Source organism: Taudactylus pleione, unplaced genomic scaffold (assembly GCF_031769625.1).
Source record: "Taudactylus pleione unplaced genomic scaffold, aTauple2 ptg000317l, whole genome shotgun sequence".
Classification (NCBI taxonomy): Eukaryota; Metazoa; Chordata; class Amphibia; order Anura; family Myobatrachidae; genus Taudactylus; species Taudactylus pleione.
In genome coordinates, this window is record NW_028284718.1 from 4,561,850 (window position 1) to 4,582,960 (window position 21,111).

The 21,111-nt window shown below is 32.7% G+C and overlaps 9 non-coding genes across 9 annotated transcripts; all 9 read right to left on the minus strand.

Annotated features, from left to right (window-relative positions):
* Nucleotides 1-1,936: 1,936 nt before the first annotated feature.
* On the minus strand, nucleotides 1,937-2,008 carry TRNAP-AGG (transfer RNA proline (anticodon AGG)). Its single transcript has one exon. It is a non-coding gene; the product is annotated as a tRNA-Pro (tRNA).
* A 3,793-nt stretch (nucleotides 2,009-5,801) lies between these two features.
* TRNAP-AGG (transfer RNA proline (anticodon AGG)) lies at nucleotides 5,802-5,873 on the minus strand. Its single transcript has one exon. It is a non-coding gene; the product is annotated as a tRNA-Pro (tRNA).
* Nucleotides 5,874-7,090: 1,217 nt separating this feature from the next.
* On the minus strand, nucleotides 7,091-7,162 carry TRNAP-AGG (transfer RNA proline (anticodon AGG)). The gene has a single exon. It is a non-coding gene; the product is annotated as a tRNA-Pro (tRNA).
* A 1,216-nt stretch (nucleotides 7,163-8,378) lies between these two features.
* Nucleotides 8,379-8,450, minus strand: TRNAP-AGG (transfer RNA proline (anticodon AGG)). Its single transcript has one exon. It is a non-coding gene; the product is annotated as a tRNA-Pro (tRNA).
* A 2,505-nt stretch (nucleotides 8,451-10,955) lies between these two features.
* On the minus strand, nucleotides 10,956-11,027 carry TRNAP-AGG (transfer RNA proline (anticodon AGG)). Its single transcript has one exon. It is a non-coding gene; the product is annotated as a tRNA-Pro (tRNA).
* Nucleotides 11,028-13,533: 2,506 nt separating this feature from the next.
* On the minus strand, nucleotides 13,534-13,605 carry TRNAP-AGG (transfer RNA proline (anticodon AGG)). Its single transcript has one exon. It is a non-coding gene; the product is annotated as a tRNA-Pro (tRNA).
* A 1,217-nt stretch (nucleotides 13,606-14,822) lies between these two features.
* On the minus strand, nucleotides 14,823-14,894 carry TRNAP-AGG (transfer RNA proline (anticodon AGG)). The gene has a single exon. It is a non-coding gene; the product is annotated as a tRNA-Pro (tRNA).
* A 1,216-nt stretch (nucleotides 14,895-16,110) lies between these two features.
* Nucleotides 16,111-16,182, minus strand: TRNAP-AGG (transfer RNA proline (anticodon AGG)). Its single transcript has one exon. It is a non-coding gene; the product is annotated as a tRNA-Pro (tRNA).
* A 2,506-nt stretch (nucleotides 16,183-18,688) lies between these two features.
* TRNAP-AGG (transfer RNA proline (anticodon AGG)) lies at nucleotides 18,689-18,760 on the minus strand. Its single transcript has one exon. It is a non-coding gene; the product is annotated as a tRNA-Pro (tRNA).
* Nucleotides 18,761-21,111: the final 2,351 nt, after the last annotated feature.

Genomic DNA, 21,111 nt, shown 5'->3' on the forward strand with positions numbered 1-21,111 from the left:
CTATGTGTAAATCATGCATAAATAGGAGAAAGGCAATAGGAAAATGATGAAGGCAAGATTCATAAGTATGTACAAATTCTATTGGGAGTATGGCAAAAACAAAACTCAGTTGATGCTTTTGACTTAGCCAATTGAGAAAATCAGATATATATAAACCATGAGATGCACCGTAAAAAGAAAGAGAGGGCTCGTCAGGGAATTGAACCAGGGACCTGTCGCGCCCAAAACGAAAATTATAGAATCATCAAGTAAGCATGTTTTATTTGATACCTTAACCAATTTTATGTGAAAATTATATTATTTTAAAGCAGTCACTAATGTGTACAAGGAGGAAATATTAGCATAAATAAAATATTTCCTAATAGTCAATAATTTTCTAAGTATACTTGCTTGAAAATTGCTGTGCAAAGTTTTATGATGCCCAGCAGAGTTTTTCTGATGGATAAAACCCAAGACATGTCACATGCTGTGTGCAGATAAGTACTTACAAATAATTATAGCAGTTTGACAAAAAACAAAATTCAAATGTGCAAATTAGTAAATACAATCTATTTTGAGAGTTTTGAAAAAACAACATTCAGTTGAAATTCACTCAGGAAATTGACTACAATAAGATAATAGAACCATTACAAAGAATCTGAAAATTGGGGCTCATCCAGGATTTGAACCCGGGACCTCTCGCACCCTAAGCGAGAATCATACCCCTAGACCTATGAGCCACCTACCTGAAGTTTTTTCTTTGGATTTTTCAATTGATTTTTAGAAAATAGCTTTTTGTTTTTAAAACACCATATACATTTATGTAAAAATGAATTTGTAGAATAAAAAAAATATTTCCTTATGGTCCAGTAGATAGTTTTCTAAGGTATGCATATAGGAAAAGTGCAGGGACAAGATTTGTGAGTGCCTACAGAGTTTGGACTTCTCTCATGGACAAAGCTAAAGACTTGACATATGCAATGTACAAATCATGCTTCCAGACACAGAAGAAAGGCAAAAGAAAACCTTGCAATTTCATTTTTGAACTTTTTGTGTTTCAAAGTGTGACTATTCTTTTAAAACATTCAAAGCTATCTAGACAGAAGGGAACCTGCAGTATTCCTGATATACCACAATACGGTTGAAATTTTAATAAGTATGCTCTTATTTGTAGTACAACTAATATGTTTTCGTAAGATTTTATTGATAGTTTTCTATGTGTGCTTATTTGGAAAGTGCAGTGACAAGATATAAAAATGGCGACAGAGTTTGGACTTGTCTGATCAATAAAACCCAAGACTTGTAAAAAACTATGTGTAAATCATGCATAAATAGAAGAAAGGCAATAGGAAAATGATGAAGGCAAGATTCATAAGTATGTACAAATTCTATTGGGAGTATGGCAAAAACAAAACTCAGTTGATGCTATTAACTTAGCCAATTGAGAAAATCAGATATATATAAACCATGAGATGCACCGTAAAAAGAAAGAGAGGGCTCGTCAGGGAATTGAACCAGGGACCTGTCGTGCCCAAAATGAAAATCATAGAATCATCAAGTAAGCATGTTTTATTTGATATCTTAACCAATTTTATGTGAAAATTATATTATTTTAAAGCAGTCACTAATGTGTACAAGGAGGAAATATTAGCATAAATAAAATATTTCCTAATAGTCAATAATTTTCTAAGTATACTTGCTTGAAAATTGCTGTGCAAAGTTTTATGATGCCCAGCAGAGTTTTTCTGATGGATAAAACCCAAGACATGTCACATGCTGTGTGCAGATAAGTACTTACAAATAATTTTAGCAGTTTGACAAAAAACAAAATTCAATTGTGCAAATTAGTAAATACAATCTATTTTGAGAGTTTTGAAAAAACAACATTCAGTTGAAATTCACTCAGGAAATTGACTACAATAAGATAATAGAACCATTTCAAAGAATCTGAAAATTTGGGCTCGTCCAGGATTTGAACCCGGGACCTCTCGCACCCTAAGCGAGAGTCATACCCCTAGACCAACAAGCCACCTACCTGAAGTTTTTTCTTTGGATTTTTCAATTGATTTTTAGAAAATAGCTTTTTGTTTTTAAAACACCATATACATTTATGTAAAAATGAATTTGTAGAATAAAAAAAATATTTCCTTATGGTCCAGTAGATAGTTTTCTAAGGTATGCATATAGGAAAAGTGCAGGGACAAGATTTGTGAGTGCCTACAGAGTTTGGACTTCTCTCATGGACGAAGCTAAAGACTTGTCATATGCAATGTACAAATCATGCTTCCAGACACAGAAGAAAGGCAAAAGAAACCTTGCAATTTCATTTTTGAACTTTTTGTGTTTCAAAGTGAGACTATTCTTTTAAAACATTCAAAGCTATCTAGACAGAAGGGAACCTGCAGTTTTCCTGATATACCACAATACGGTTGAAATTTTAATAAGTATGCTCTTATTTGTAGTACAACTAAAATGTTTTCGTAAGATTCTATTGATAGTTTTCTATGTGTGCTTATTTGGAAAGTGCAGTGACAAGATATAAAAATGGCGACAGAGTTTGGACTTGTCTGATCGATAAAACCCAAGACTTGTAAAAAACTATGTGTAAATCATGCATAAATAGAAGAAAGGCAATAGGAAAATGATGAAGGCAAGATTCATAAGTATGTACAAATTCTATTGGGAGTATGGCAAAAACAAAACTCAGTTGATGCTTTTGACTTAGCCAATTGAGAAAATCAGATATATATAAACCATGAGATGCACCGTAAAAAGAAAGAGAGGGCTCGTCAGGGAATTGAACCAGGGACCTGTCGCGCCCAAAACGAAAATCATAGAATCATCAAGTAAGCATGTTTTATTTGATATCTTAACCAATTTTATGTGAAAATTATATTATTTTAAAGCAGTCACTAATGTGTACAAGGAGGAAATATTAGCATAAATAAAATATTTCCTAATAGTCAATAATTTTCTAAGTATACTTGCTTGAAAATTGCTGTGCAAAGTTTTATGATGCCCAGCAGAGTTTTTCTGATGGATAAAACCCAAGACATGTCACATGCTATGTGCAGATAAGTACTTACAAATAATTATAGCAGTTTGACAAAAAACAAAATTCAAATGTGCAAATTAGTAAATACAATCTATTTTGAGAGTTTTGAAAAAACAACATTCAGTTGAAATTCACTCAGGAAATTGACTACAATAAGATAATAGAACCATTTCAAAGAATCTGAAAATTTGGGCTCATCCGGGATTTGAACCCGGGACCTATCGGATCCTAAGCGAGAATCATACCCCTAGACCAACGAGCCACCTACCTGAAGTTTTTTCTTTGGATTTTTCAATTGATTTTTAGAAAATAGCTTTTTGTTTTTAAAACACCATATACATTTATGTAAAAATGAATTTGTAGAATAAAAAAAATATTTCCTTATGGTCCAGTAGATAGTTTTCTAAGGTATGCATATAGGAAAAGTGCAGGGACAAGATTTGTGAGTGCCTACAGAGTTTGGACTTCTCTCATGGACGAAGCTAAAGACTTGTCATATGCAATGTACAAATCATGCTTCCAGACACAGAAGAAAGGCAAAAGAAACCTTGCAATTTCATTTTTGAACTTTTTGTGTTTCAAAGTGAGACTATTCTTTTAAAACATTCAAAGCTATCTAGACAGAAGGGAACCTGCAGTTTTCCTGATATACCACAATACGGTTGAAATTTTAATAAGTATGCTCTTATTTGTAGTACAACTAAAATGTTTTCGTAAGATTCTATTGATAGTTTTCTATGTGTGCTTATTTGGAAAGTGCAGTGACAAGATATAAAAATGGCGACAGAGTTTGGACTTGTCTGATCGATAAAACCCAAGACTTGTAAAAAGCTATGTGTAAATCATGCATAAATAGAAGAAAGGCAATAGGAAAATGATGAAGGCAAGATTCATAAGTATGTACAAATTCTATTGGGAGTATGGCAAAAACAAAACTCAGTTGATGCTTTTGACTTAGCCAATTGAGAAAATCAGATATATATAAACCATGAGATGCACCGTAAAAAGAAAGAGAGGGCTCGTCAGGGAATTGAACCAGGGACCTGTCGCGCCCAAAACGAAAATCATAGAATCATCAAGTAAGCATGTTTTATTTGATATCTTAACCAATTTTATGTGAAAATTATATTATTTTAAAGCAGTCACTAATGTGTACAAGGAGGAAATATTAGCATAAATAAAATATTTCCTAATAGTCAATAATTTTCTAAGTATACTTGCTTGAAAATTGCTGTGCAAAGTTTTATGATGCCCAGCAGAGTTTTTCTGATGGATAAAACCCAAGACATGTCACATGCTATGTGCAGATAAGTACTTACAAATAATTATAGCAGTTTGACAAAAAACAAAATTCAAATGTGCAAATTAGTAAATACAATCTATTTTGAGAGTTTTGAAAAAACAACATTCAGTTGAAATTCACTCAGGAAATTGACTACAATAAGATAATAGAACCATTTCAAAGAATCTGAAAATTTGGGCTCATCCGGGATTTGAACCCGGGACCTATCGGATCCTAAGCGAGAATCATACCCCTAGACCAACGAGCCACCTACCTGAAGTTTTTTCTTTGGATTTTTCAATTGATTTTTAGAAAATAGCTTTTTGTTTTTAAAACACCATATACATTTATGTAAAAATGAATTTGTAGAATAAAAAAAATATTTCCTTATGGTCCAGTAGATAGTTTTCTAAGGTATGCATATAGGAAAAGTGCAGGGACAAGATTTGTGAGTGCCTACAGAGTTTGGACTTCTCTCATGGACGAAGCTAAAGACTTGTCATATGCAATGTACAAATCATGCTTCCAGACACAGAAGAAAGGCAAAAGAAAACCTTGCAATTTCATTTTTGAACTTTTTGTGTTTCAAAGTGAGACTATTCTTTTAAAACATTCAAAGCTATCTAGACAGAAGGGAACCTGCAGTTTTCCGGATATACCACAATACGGTTGAAATTTTAATAAGTATGCTCTTATTTGTAGTACAACTAAAATGTTTTCGTAAGATTCTATTGATAGTTTTCTATGTGTGCTTTTTTGGGAAGTGCAGTGACAAGATATAAAAATGGCGACAGAGTTTGGACTTGTCTGATCGATAAAACCCAAGACTTGTAAAAAACTATGTGTAAATCATGCATAAATAGAAGAAAGGCAATAGGAAAATGATGAAGGCAAGATTCATAAGTATGTACAAATTCTATTGGGAGTATGGCAAAAACAAAACTCAGTTGATGCTTTTGACTTAGCCAATTGAGAAAATCAGATATATATAAACCATGAGATGCACCGTAAAAAGAAAGAGAGGGCTCGTCAGGGAATTGAACCAGGGACCTGTCGCGCCCAAAACGAAAATCATAGAATCATCAAGTAAGCATGTTTTATTTGATATCTTAACCAATTTTATGTGAAAATTATATTATTTTAAAGCAGTCACTAATGTGTACAAGGAGGAAATATTAGCATAAATAAAATATTTCCTAATAGTCAATAATTTTCTAAGTATACTTGCTTGAAAATTGCTGTGCAAAGTTTTATGATGCCCAGCAGAGTTTTTCTGATGGATAAAACCCAAGACATGTCACATGCTGTGTGCAGATAAGTACTTACAAATAATTATAGCAGTTTGACAAAAAACAAAATTCAAATGTGCAAATTAGTAAATACAATCTATTTTGAGAGTTTTGAAAAAACAACATTCAGTTGAAATTCACTCAGGAAATTGACTACAATAAGATAATAGAACCATTACAAAGAATCTGAAAATTGGGGCTCATCCGGGATTTGAACCCGGGACCTCTTGCACCCTAAGCGAGAATCATACCCCTAGACCAATGAGCCACCTACCTGAAGTTTTTTCTTTGGATTTTTCAATTGATTTTTAGAAAATAGCTTTTTGTTTTTAAAACACCATATACATTTATGTAAAAATGAATTTGTAGAATAAAAAAAATATTTCCTTATGGTCCAGTAGATAGTTTTCTAAGGTATGCATATAGGAAAAGTGCAGGGACAAGATTTGTGAGTGCCTACAGAGTTTGGACTTCTCTCATGGACGAAGCTAAAGACTTGACATATGCAATGTACAAATCATGCTTCCAGACACAGAAGAAAGGCAAAAGAAAACCTTGCAATTTCATTTTTGAACTTTTTGTGTTTCAAAGTGAGACTATTCTTTTAAAACATTCAAAGCTATCTAGACAGAAGGGAACCTGCAGTATTCCTGATATACCACAATACGGTTGAAATTTTAATAAGTATGCTCTTATTTGTAGTACAACTAATATGTTTTCGTAAGATTTTATTGATAGTTTTCTATGTGTGCTTATTTGGAAAGTGCAGTGACAAGATATAAAAATGGCGACAGAGTTTGGACTTGTCTGATCAATAAAACCCAAGACTTGTAAAAAACTATGTGTAAATCATGCATAAATAGAAGAAAGGCAATAGGAAAATGATGAAGGCAAGATTCATAAGTATGTACAAATTCTATTGGGAGTATGGCAAAAACAAAACTCAGTTGATGCTATTAACTTAGCCAATTGAGAAAATCAGATATATATAAACCATGAGATGCACCGTAAAAAGAAAGAGAGGGCTCGTCAGGGAATTGAACCAGGGACCTGTCGCGCCCAAAACGAAAATCATAGAATCATCAAGTAAGCATGTTTTATTTGATATCTTAACCAATTTTATGTGAAAATTATATTATTTTAAAGCAGTCACTAATGTGTACAAGAAGGAAATATTAGCATAAATAAAATATTTCCTAATAGTCAATAATTTTCTAAGTATACTTGCTTGAAAATTGCTGTGCAAAGTTTTATGATGCCCAGCAGAGTTTTTCTGATGGATAAAACCCAAGACATGTCACATGCTGTGTGCAGATAAGTACTTACAAATAATTATAGCAGTTTGACAAAAAACAAAATTCAAATGTGCAAATTAGTAAATACAATCTATTTTGAGAGTTTTGAAAAAACAACATTCAGTTGAAATTCACTCAGGAAATTGACTACAATAAGATAATAGAACCATTTCAAAGAATCTGAAAATTGGGGCTCATCCGGGATTTGAACCTGGGACCTCTCGCACCCTAAGCGAGAATCATACCCCTAGACCAACGAGCCACCTATCTGAAGATTTTTCTTTGGATTTTTCAATTGATTTTTAGAAATAGCTTTTTGTTTTTAAAACACCATATACATTTATGTAAAAATGAATTTGTAGAATAAAAAAAATATTTCCTTATGGTCCAGTAGATAGTTTTCTAAGGTATGCATATAGGAAAAGTGCAGGGACAAGATTTGTGAGTGCCTACAGAGTTTGGGCTTCTCTCATGGACGAAGCTAAAGACTTGTCATTTGCAATGTACAAATCATGCTTCCAGACTCAGAAGAAAGGCAAAAGAATACCTTGCAATTTCATTTTTGAACTTTTTGTGTTTCAAAGTGAGACTATTCTTTTAAAACATTCAAAGCTATCTAGACAGAAGGGAACCTGCAGTTTTCCTGATATACCACAATACGGTTGAAATTTTAATAAGTATGCTCTTATTTGTAGTACAACTAATATGTTTTCGTAAGATTCTATTGATAGTTTTCTATGTGTGCTTATTTGGAAAGTGCAGTGACAAGATATAAAAATGGCGACAGAGTTTGGACTTGTCTGATCGATAAATCCCAAGACTTGTAAAAAGCTATGTGTAAATCATGCATAAATAGAAGAAAGGCAATAGGAAAATGATGAAGGCAATATTCATAAGTATGTACAAATTCTATTGGGAGTATGGCAAAAACAAAACTCAGTTGATGCTATTGACTTAGCCAATTGAGAAAATCAGATATATATAAACCATGAGATGCACCGTAAAAAGAAAGAGAGGGCTCGTCAGGGAATTGAACCAGGGACCTGTCGTGCCCAAAATGAAAATCATAGAATCATCAAGTAAGCATGTTTTATTTGATATCTTAACCAATTTTATGTGAAAATTATATTATTTTAAAGCAGTCACTAATGTGTACAAGGAGGAAATATTAGCATAAATAAAATATTTCCTAATAGTCAATAATTTTCTAAGTATACTTGCTTGAAAATTGCTGTGCAAAGTTTTATGATGCCCAGCAGAGTTTTTCTGATGGATAAAACCCAAGACATGTCACATGCTGTGTGCAGATAAGTACTTACAAATAATTTTAGCAGTTTGACAAAAAACAAAATTCAATTGTGCAAATTAGTAAATACAATCTATTTTGAGAGTTTTGAAAAAACAACATTCAGTTGAAATTCACTCAGGAAATTGACTACAATAAGATAATAGAACCATTTCAAAGAATCTGAAAATTTGGGCTCGTCCAGGATTTGAACCCGGGACCTCTCGCACCCTAAGCGAGAGTCATACCCCTAGACCAACAAGCCACCTACCTGAAGTTTTTTCTTTGGATTTTTCAATTGATTTTTAGAAAATAGCTTTTTGTTTTTAAAACACCATATACATTTATGTAAAAATGAATTTGTAGAATAAAAAAAATATTTCCTTATGGTCCAGTAGATAGTTTTCTAAGGTATGCATATAGGAAAAGTGCAGGGACAAGATTTGTGAGTGCCTACAGAGTTTGGACTTCTCTCATGGACGAAGCTAAAGACTTGTCATATGCAATGTACAAATCATGCTTCCAGACACAGAAGAAAGGCAAAAGAAACCTTGCAATTTCATTTTTGAACTTTTTGTGTTTCAAAGTGAGACTATTCTTTTAAAACATTCAAAGCTATCTAGACAGAAGGGAACCTGCAGTTTTCCTGATATACCACAATACGGTTGAAATTTTAATAAGTATGCTCTTATTTGTAGTACAACTAAAATGTTTTCGTAAGATTCTATTGATAGTTTTCTATGTGTGCTTATTTGGAAAGTGCAGTGACAAGATATAAAAATGGCGACAGAGTTTGGACTTGTCTGATCGATAAAACCCAAGACTTGTAAAAAACTATGTGTAAATCATGCATAAATAGAAGAAAGGCAATAGGAAAATGATGAAGGCAAGATTCATAAGTATGTACAAATTCTATTGGGAGTATGGCAAAAACAAAACTCAGTTGATGCTTTTGACTTAGCCAATTGAGAAAATCAGATATATATAAACCATGAGATGCACCGTAAAAAGAAAGAGAGGGCTCGTCAGGGAATTGAACCAGGGACCTGTCGCGCCCAAAACGAAAATCATAGAATCATCAAGTAAGCATGTTTTATTTGATATCTTAACCAATTTTATGTGAAAATTATATTATTTTAAAGCAGTCACTAATGTGTACAAGGAGGAAATATTAGCATAAATAAAATATTTCCTAATAGTCAATAATTTTCTAAGTATACTTGCTTGAAAATTGCTGTGCAAAGTTTTATGATGCCCAGCAGAGTTTTTCTGATGGATAAAACCCAAGACATGTCACATGCTATGTGCAGATAAGTACTTACAAATAATTATAGCAGTTTGACAAAAAACAAAATTCAAATGTGCAAATTAGTAAATACAATCTATTTTGAGAGTTTTGAAAAAACAACATTCAGTTGAAATTCACTCAGGAAATTGACTACAATAAGATAATAGAACCATTTCAAAGAATCTGAAAATTTGGGCTCATCCGGGATTTGAACCCGGGACCTATCGGATCCTAAGCGAGAATCATACCCCTAGACCAACGAGCCACCTACCTGAAGTTTTTTCTTTGGATTTTTCAATTGATTTTTAGAAAATAGCTTTTTGTTTTTAAAACACCATATACATTTATGTAAAAATGAATTTGTAGAATAAAAAAAATATTTCCTTATGGTCCAGTAGATAGTTTTCTAAGGTATGCATATAGGAAAAGTGCAGGGACAAGATTTGTGAGTGCCTACAGAGTTTGGACTTCTCTCATGGACGAAGCTAAAGACTTGTCATATGCAATGTACAAATCATGCTTCCAGACACAGAAGAAAGGCAAAAGAAAACCTTGCAATTTCATTTTTGAACTTTTTGTGTTTCAAAGTGAGACTATTCTTTTAAAACATTCAAAGCTATCTAGACAGAAGGGAACCTGCAGTTTTCCGGATATACCACAATACGGTTGAAATTTTAATAAGTATGCTCTTATTTGTAGTACAACTAAAATGTTTTCGTAAGATTCTATTGATAGTTTTCTATGTGTGCTTTTTTGGGAAGTGCAGTGACAAGATATAAAAATGGCGACAGAGTTTGGACTTGTCTGATCGATAAAACCCAAGACTTGTAAAAAACTATGTGTAAATCATGCATAAATAGAAGAAAGGCAATAGGAAAATGATGAAGGCAAGATTCATAAGTATGTACAAATTCTATTGGGAGTATGGCAAAAACAAAACTCAGTTGATGCTTTTGACTTAGCCAATTGAGAAAATCAGATATATATAAACCATGAGATGCACCGTAAAAAGAAAGAGAGGGCTCGTCAGGGAATTGAACCAGGGACCTGTCGCGCCCAAAACGAAAATCATAGAATCATCAAGTAAGCATGTTTTATTTGATATCTTAACCAATTTTATGTGAAAATTATATTATTTTAAAGCAGTCACTAATGTGTACAAGGAGGAAATATTAGCATAAATAAAATATTTCCTAATAGTCAATAATTTTCTAAGTATACTTGCTTGAAAATTGCTGTGCAAAGTTTTATGATGCCCAGCAGAGTTTTTCTGATGGATAAAACCCAAGACATGTCACATGCTGTGTGCAGATAAGTACTTACAAATAATTATAGCAGTTTGACAAAAAACAAAATTCAAATGTGCAAATTAGTAAATACAATCTATTTTGAGAGTTTTGAAAAAACAACATTCAGTTGAAATTCACTCAGGAAATTGACTACAATAAGATAATAGAACCATTACAAAGAATCTGAAAATTGGGGCTCATCCGGGATTTGAACCCGGGACCTCTTGCACCCTAAGCGAGAATCATACCCCTAGACCAATGAGCCACCTACCTGAAGTTTTTTCTTTGGATTTTTCAATTGATTTTTAGAAAATAGCTTTTTGTTTTTAAAACACCATATACATTTATGTAAAAATGAATTTGTAGAATAAAAAAAATATTTCCTTATGGTCCAGTAGATAGTTTTCTAAGGTATGCATATAGGAAAAGTGCAGGGACAAGATTTGTGAGTGCCTACAGAGTTTGGACTTCTCTCATGGACGAAGCTAAAGACTTGACATATGCAATGTACAAATCATGCTTCCAGACACAGAAGAAAGGCAAAAGAAAACCTTGCAATTTCATTTTTGAACTTTTTGTGTTTCAAAGTGAGACTATTCTTTTAAAACATTCAAAGCTATCTAGACAGAAGGGAACCTGCAGTATTCCTGATATACCACAATACGGTTGAAATTTTAATAAGTATGCTCTTATTTGTAGTACAACTAATATGTTTTCGTAAGATTTTATTGATAGTTTTCTATGTGTGCTTATTTGGAAAGTGCAGTGACAAGATATAAAAATGGCGACAGAGTTTGGACTTGTCTGATCGATAAAACCCAAGACTTGTAAAAAACTATGTGTAAATCATGCATAAATAGAAGAAAGGCAATAGGAAAATGATGAAGGCAAGATTCATAAGTATGTACAAATTCTATTGGGAGTATGGCAAAAACAAAACTCAGTTGATGCTATTAACTTAGCCAATTGTGAAAATCAGATATATATAAACCATGAGATGCACCGTAAAAAGAAAGAGAGGGCTCGTCAGGGAATTGAACCAGGGACCTGTCGCGCCCAAAACGAAAATCATAGAATCATCAAGTAAGCATGTTTTATTTGATATCTTAACCAATTTTATGTGAAAATTATATTATTTTAAAGCAGTCACTAATGTGTACAAGGAGGAAATATTAGCATAAATAAAATATTTCCTAATAGTCAATAATTTTCTAAGAATACTTGCTTGAAAATTGCTGTGCAAAGTTTTATGATGCCCAGCAGAGTTTTTCTCATGGATAAAACCCAAGACATGTCACATGCTGTGTGCAGATAAGTACTTACAAATAATTATAGCAGTTTGACAAAAAACAAAATTCAATTGTGCAAATTAGTAAATACAATCTATTTTGAGAGTTTTGAAAAAACAACATTCAGTTGAAATTCACTCAGGAAATTGACTACAATAAGATAATAGAACCATTTCAAAGAATCTGAAAATTTGGGCTTGTCCGGGATTTGAACCCAGGACCTCTCGCACCCTAAGCGAAAATCTTACCCCTAGACCAACGAGCCACCTACCTAAAGATTTTTCTTTGGATTTTTCAATTGATTTTTTGAAAATAGCTTTTTGTTTTTAAAACACCATATACATTTATGTAAAAATGAATGTGTAGAATAAATAAAATATTTCCTTATGGTCCAGTAGATAGTTTTCTAAGGTATGCATATAGGAAAAGTGCAGGGACAAGATTTGTGAGTGCCTACAGAGTTTGGGCTTCTCTCATGGACGAAGCTAAAGACTTGTCATTTGCAATGTACAAATCATGCTTCCAGACACAGAAGAAAGGCAAAAGAAAACCTTGCAATTTAATTTTTGAACTTTTTGTGTTTCAAAGTGAGACTATTCTTTTAAAACATTCAAAGCTATCTAGACAGAAGGGAACCTGCAGTTTTCCTGATATACCACAATACGGTTGAAATTTTAATAAGTATGCTCTTATTTGTAGTACAACTAAAATGTTTTCGGAAGATTCTATTGATAGTTTTCTATGTGTGCTTATTTGGAAAGTGCAGTGACAAGATATAAAAATGGCGACAGAGTTTGGACTTGTCTGATCGATAAAACCCAAGACTTGTAAAAAGCTATGTGTAAATCATGCATAAATAGAAGAAAGGCAATAGGAAAATGATGAAGGCAAGATTCATAAGTATGTACAAATTCTATTGGGAGTATGGCAAAAACAAAACTCAGTTGATGCTATTGACTTAGCCAATTGAGAAAATCAGATATATATAAACCATGAGATGCACCGTAAAAAGAAAGAGAGGGCTCGTCATGGAATTGAACCAGGGACCTGTCGCGCCCAAAACGAAAATCATAGAATCATCAAGTAAGCATGTTTTATTTGATATCTTAACCAATTTTATGTGAAAATTATATTATTTTAAAGCAGTCACTAATGTGTACAAGGAGGAAATATTAGCATAAATAAAATATTTCCTAATAGTCAATAATTTTCTAAGAATACTTGCTTGAAAATTGCTGTGCAAAGTTTTATGATGCCCAGCAGAGTTTTTCTCATGGATAAAACCCAAGACATGTCACATGCTGTGTGCAGATAAGTACTTACAAATAATTATAGCAGTTTGACAAAAAACAAAATTCAATTGTGCAAATTAGTAAATACAATCTATTTTGAGAGTTTTGAAAAAACAACATTCAGTTGAAATTCACTCAGGAAATTGACTACAATAAGATAATAGAACCATTTCAAAGAATCAGAAAATTTGGGCTCATCCGGGATTTGAACCCGGGACCTCTCGCACCCTAAGCGAGAATCATACCCCTAGACCAACAAGCCACCTACCTGAAGTTTTTTCTTTTGATTTTTCAATTGATTTTTAGAAAATAGCTTTTTGTTTTTAAAACACCATATACATTTATGTAAAAATGAATTTGTAGAATAAAAAAAATATTTCCTTATGGTCCAGTAGATAGTTTTCTAAGGTATGCATATAGGAAAAGTGCAGGGACAAGATTTGTGAGTGCCTACAGAGTTTGGACTTCTCTCATGGACGAAGCTAAAGACTTGTCATATGCAATGTACAAATCATGCTTCCAGACACAGAAGAAAGGCAAAAGAAAACCTTGCAATTTAATTTTTGAACTTTTTGTGTTTCAAAGTGAGACTATTCTTTTAAAACATTCAAAGCTATCTAGACAGAAGGGAACCTGCAGTTTTCCTGATATACCACAATACGGTTGAAATTTTAATAAGTATGCTCTTATTTGTAGTACAACTAAAATGTTTTCGTAAGATTCTATTGATAGTTTTCTATGTGTGCTTATTTGGAAAGTGCAGTGACAAGATATAAAAATGGCGACAGAGTTTGGACTTGTCTGATCGATAAAACCCAAGACTTGTAAAAAACTATGTGTAAATCATGCATAAATAGAAGAAAGGCAATAGGAAAATGATGAAGGCAAGATTCATAAGTATGTACAAATTCTATTGGGAGTATGGCAAAAACAAAACTCAGTTGATGCTTTTGACTTAGCCAATTGAGAAAATCAGATATATATAAACCATGAGATGCACCGTAAAAAGAAAGAGAGGGCTCGTCAGGGAATTGAACCAGGGACCTGTCGCGCCCAAAACGAAAATCATAGAATCATCAAGTAAGCATGTTTTATTTGATATCTTAACCAATTTTATGTGAAAATTATATTATTTTAAAGCAGTCACTAATGTGTACAAGAAGGAAATATTAGCATAAATAAAATATTTCCTAATAGTCAATAATTTTCTAAGTATACTTGCTTGAAAATTGCTGTGCAAAGTTTTATGATGCCCAGCAGAGTTTTTCTGATGGATAAAACCCAAGACATGTCACATGCTGTGTGCAGATAAGTACTTACAAATAATTATAGCAGTTTGACAAAAAACAAAATTCAAATGTGCAAATTAGTAAATACAATCTATTTTGAGAGTTTTGAAAAAACAACATTCAGTTGAAATTCACTCAGGAAATTGACTACAATAAGATAATAGAACCATTTCAAAGAATCTGAAAATTTGGGCTCATCCGGGATTTGAACCCGGGACCTCTCGGATCCTAAGCGAGAATCATACCCCTAGACCAACGAGCCACCTACCTGAAGTTTTTTCTTTTGATTTTTCAATTGATTTTTAGAAAATAGCTTTTTGTTTTTAAAACACCATATACATTTATGTAAAAATGAATTTGTAGAATAAAAAAAATATTTCCTTATGGTCCAGTAGATAGTTTTCTAAGGTATGCATATAGGAAAAGTGCAGGGACAAGATTTGTGAGTGCCTACAGAGTTTGAACTTCTCTCATGGACGAAGCTAAAGACTTGTCATATGCAATGTACAAATCATGCTTCCAGACACAGAAGAAAGGCAAAAGAAAACCTTGCAATTTATTTTTGAACTTTTTGTGTTTCAAAGTGAGACTATTCTTTTAAAACATTCAAAGCTATCTAGACAGAAGGGAACCTGCAGTTTTCCTGATATACCACAATACGGTTGAAATTTTAATAAGTATGCTCTTATTTGTAGTACAACTAAAATGTTTTCGTAAGATTCTATTGATAGTTTTCTATGTGTGCTTATTTGGAAAGTGCAGTGACAAGATATAAAAATGGCGACAGAGTTTGGACTTGTCTGATCGATAAAACCCAAGACTTGTAAAAAACTATGTGTAAATCATGCATAAATAGAAGAAAGGCAATAGGAAAATGATGAAGGCAAGATTCATAAGTATGTACAAATTCTATTGGGAGTATGGCAAAAACAAAACTCAGTTGATGCTTTTGACTTAGCCAATTGAGAAAATCAGATATTTATATACCATGAGATGCACCGTAAAAAGAAAGAGAGGGCTCGTCAGGGAATTGAACCAGGGACCTGTCGCGCCCAAAACGAAAATCATAGAATCATCAAGTAAGCATGTTTTATTTGATATCTTAACCAATTTTATGTGAAAATTATATTATTTTAAAGCAGTCACTAATGTGTACAAGGAGGAAATATTAGCATAAATAAAATATTTCCTAATAGTCAATAATTTTCTAAGTATACTTGCTTGAAAATTGCTGTGCAAAGTTTTATGATGCCCAGCAGAGTTTTTCTGATGGATAAAACCCAAGACATGTCACATGCTGTGTGCAGATAAGTACTTACAAATAATTATAGCAGTTTGACAAAAAACAAAATTCAAATGTGCAAATTAGTAAATACAATCTATTTTGAGAGTTTTGAAAAAACAACATTCAGTTGAAATTCACTCAGGAAATTGACTACAATAAGATAATAGAACCATTTCAAAGAATCTGAAAATTTGGGCTCATCCGGGATTTGAACCCGGGACCTCTCGGATCCTAAGCGAGAATCATACCCCTAGACCAACGAGCCACCTACCTGAAGTTTTTTCTTTTGATTTTTCAATTGATTTTTAGAAAATAGCTTTTTGTTTTTAAAACACCATATACATTTATGTAAAAATGAATTTGTAGAATAACAAAAATATTTCCTTATGGTCCAGTAGATAGTTTTCTAAGGTATGCATATAGGAAAAGTGCAGGGACAAGATTTGTGAGTGCCTACAGAGTTTGGACTTCTCTCATGGACGAAGCTAAAGACTTGTCATATGCAATGTACAAATCATGCTTCCAGACACAGAAGAAAGGCAAAAGAAAACCTTGCAATTTAATTTTTGAACTTTTTGTGTTTCAAAGTGAGACTATTCTTTTAAAACATTCAAAGCTATCTAGACAGAAGGGAACCTGCAGTTTTCCTGATATACCACAATACGGTTGAAATTTTAATAAGTATGCTCTTATTTGTAGTACAACTAAAATGTTTTCGTAAGATTCTATTGATAGTTTTCTATGTGTGCTTATTTGGAAAGTGCAGTGACAAGATATAAAAATGGCGACAGAGTTTGGACTTGTCTGATCGATAAAACCCAAGACTTGTAAAAAACTATGTGTAAATCATGCATAAATAGAAGAAAGGCAATAGGAAAATGATGAAGGCAAGATTCATAAGTATGTACAAATTCTATTGGGAGTATGGCAAAAACAAAACTCAGTTGATGCTTTTGACTTAGCCAATTGAGAAAATCAGATATATATAAACCATGAGATGCACCGTAAAAAGAAAGAGAGGGCTCGTCAGGGAATTGAACCAGGGACCTGTCGCGCCCAAAACGAAAATCATAGAATCATCAAGTAAGCATGTTTTATTTGATATCTTAACCAATTTTATGTGAAAATTATATTATTTTAAAGCAGTCACTAATGTGTACAAGGAGGAAATATTAGCATAAATAAAATATTTCCTAATAGTCAATAATTTTCTAAGTATACTTGCTTGAAAATTGCTGTGCAAAGTTTTATGATGCCCAGCAGAGTTTTTCTGATGGATAAAACCCAAGACATGTCACATGCTATGTGCAGATAAGTACTTACAAATAATTATAGCAGTTTGACAAAAAACAAAATTCAAATGTGCAAATTAGTAAATACAATCTATTTTGAGAGTTTTGAAAAAACAACATTCAGTTGAAATTCACTCAGGAAATTGACTACAATAAGATAATAGAACCATTTCAAAGAATCTGAAAATTTGGGCTCATCCGGGATTTGAACCCGGGACCTATCGGATCCTAAGCGAGAATCATACCCCTAGACCAACGAGCCACCTACCTGAAGTTTTTTCTTTGGATTTTTCAATTGATTTTTAGAAAATAGCTTTTTGTTTTTAAAACACCATATACATTTATGTAAAAATGAATTTGTAGAATAAAAAAAATATTTCCTTATGGTCCAGTAGATAGTTTTCTAAGGTATGCATATAGGAAAAGTGCAGGGACAAGATTTGTGAGTGCCTACAGAGTTTGGACTTCTCTCATGGACGAAGCTAAAGACTTGTCATATGCAATGTACAAATCATGCTTCCAGACACAGAAGAAAGGCAAAAGAAAACCTTGCAATTTCATTTTTGAACTTTTTGTGTTTCAAAGTGAGACTATTCTTTTAAAACATTCAAAGCTATCTAGACAGAAGGGAACCTGCAGTTTTCCGGATATACCACAATACGGTTGAAATTTTAATAAGTATGCTCTTATTTGTAGTACAACTAAAATGTTTTCGTAAGATTCTATTGTTAGTTTTCTATGTGTGCTTTTTTGGGAAGTGCAGTGACAAGATATAAAAATGGCGACAGAGTTTGGACTTGTCTGATCGATAAAACCCAAGACTTGTAAAAAACTATGTGTAAATCATGCATAAATAGAAGAAAGGCAATAGGAAAATGATGAAGGCAAGATTCATAAGTATGTACAAATTCTATTGGGAGTATGGCAAAAACAAAACTCAGTTGATGCTTTTGACTTAGCCAATTGAGAAAATCAGATATATATAAACCATGAGATGCACCGTAAAAAGAAAGAGAGGGCTCGTCAGGGAATTGAACCAGGGACCTGTCGCGCCCAAAACGAAAATCATAGAATCATCAAGTAAGCATGTTTTATTTGATATCTTAACCAATTTTATGTGAAAATTATATTATTTTAAAGCAGTCACTAATGTGTACAAGGAGGAAATATTAGCATAAATAAAATATTTCCTAATAGTCAATAATTTTCTAAGTATACTTGCTTGAAAATTGCTGTGCAAAGTTTTATGATGCCCAGCAGAGTTTTTCTGATGGATAAAACCCAAGACATGTCACATGCTGTGTGCAGATAAGTACTTACAAATAATTATAGCAGTTTGACAAAAAACAAAATTCAAATGTGCAAATTAGTAAATACAATCTATTTTGAGAGTTTTGAAAAAACAACATTCAGTTGAAATTCACTCAGGAAATTGACTACAATAAGATAATAGAACCATTACAAAGAATCTGAAAATTGGGGCTCATCCGGGATTTGAACCCGGGACCTCTTGCACCCTAAGCGAGAATCATACCCCTAGACCAATGAGCCACCTACCTGAAGTTTTTTCTTTGGATTTTTCAATTGATTTTTAGAAAATAGCTTTTTGTTTTTAAAACACCATATACATTTATGTAAAAATGAATTTGTAGAATAAAAAAAATATTTCCTTATGGTCCAGTAGATAGTTTTCTAAGGTATGCATATAGGAAAAGTGCAGGGACAAGATTTGTGAGTGCCTACAGAGTTTGGACTTCTCTCATGGACGAAGCTAAAGACTTGACATATGCAATGTACAAATCATGCTTCCAGACACAGAAGAAAGGCAAAAGAAAACCTTGCAATTTCATTTTTGAACTTTTTGTGTTTCAAAGTGAGACTATTCTTTTAAAACATTCAAAGCTATCTAGACAGAAGGGAACCTGCAGTATTCCTGATATACCACAATACGGTTGAAATTTTAATAAGTATGCTCTTATTTGTAGTACAACTAATATGTTTTCGTAAGATTTTATTGATAGTTTTCTATGTGTGCTTATTTGGAAAGTGCAGTGACAAGATATAAAAATGGCGACAGAGTTTGGACTTGTCTGATCGATAAAACCCAAGACTTGTAAAAAACTATGTGTAAATCATGCATAAATAGAAGAAAGGCAATAGGAAAATGATGAAGGCAAGATTCATAAGTATGTACAAATTCTATTGGGAGTATGGCAAAAACAAAACTCAGTTGATGCTATTAACTTAGCCAATTGTGAAAATCAGATATATATAAACCATGAGATGCACCGTAAAAAGAAAGAGAGGGCTCGTCAGGGAATTGAACCAGGGACCTGTCGCGCCCAAAACGAAAATCATAGAATCATCAAGTAAGCATGTTTTATTTGATATCTTAACCAATTTTATGTGAAAATTATATTATTTTAAAGCAGTCACTAATGTGTACAAGGAGGAAATATTAGCATAAATAAAATATTTCCTAATAGTCAATAATTTTCTAAGAATACTTGCTTGAAAATTGCTGTGCAAAGTTTTATGATGCCCAGCAGAGTTTTTCTCATGGATAAAACCCAAGACATGTCACATGCTGTGTGCAGATAAGTACTTACAAATAATTATAGCAGTTTGACAAAAAACAAAATTCAATTGTGCAAATTAGTAAATACAATCTATTTTGAGAGTTTTGAAAAAACAACATTCAGTTGAAATTCACTCAGGAAATTGACTACAATAAGATAATAGAACCATTTCAAAGAATCTGAAAATTTGGGCTTGTCCGGGATTTGAACCCAGGACCTCTCGCACCCTAAGCGAAAATCTTACCCCTAGACCAACGAGCCACCTACCTAAAGATTTTTCTTTGGATTTTTCAATTGATTTTTTGAAAATAGCTTTTTGTTTTTAAAACACCATATACATTTATGTAAAAATGAATGTGTAGAATAAATAAAATATTTCCTTATGGTCCAGTAGATAGTTTTCTAAGGTATGCATATAGGAAAAGTGCAGGGACAAGATTTGTGAGTGCCTACAGAGTTTGGGCTTCTCTCATGGACGAAGCTAAAGACTTGTCATTTGCAATGTACAAATCATGCTTCCAGACACAGAAGAAAGGCAAAAGAAAACCTTGCAATTTAATTTTTGAACTTTTTGTGTTTCAAAGTGAGACTATTCTTTTAAAACATTCAAAGCTATCTAGACAGAAGGGAACCTGCAGTTTTCCTGATATACCACAATACGGTTGAAATTTTAATAAGTATGCTCTTATTTGTAGTACAACTAAAATGTTTTCGGAAGATTCTATTGATAGTTTTCTATGTGTGCTTATTTGGAAAGTGCAGTGACAAGATATAAAAATGGCGACAGAGTTTGGACTTGTCTGATCGATAAAACCCAAGACTTGTAAAAAGCTATGTGTAAATCATGCATAAATAGAAGAAAGGCAATAGGAAAATGATGAAGGCAAGATTCATAAGTATGTACAAATTCTATTGGGAGTATGGCAAAAACAAAACTCAGTTGATGCTATTGACTTAGCCAATTGAGAAAATCAGATATATATAAACCATGAGATGCACCGTAAAAAGAAAGAGAGGGCTCGTCATGGAATTGAACCAGGGACCTGTCGCGCCCAAAACGAAAATCATAGAATCATCAAGTAAGCATGTTTTATTTGATATCTTAACCAATTTTATGTGAAAATTATATTATTTTAAAGCAGTCACTAATGTGTACAAGGAGGAAATATTAGCATAAATAAAATATTTCCTAATAGTCAATAATTTTCTAAGAATACTTGCTTGAAAATTGCTGTGCAAAGTTTTATGATGCCCAGCAGAGTTTTTCTCATGGATAAAACCCAAGACATGTCACATGCTGTGTGCAGATAAGTACTTACAAAT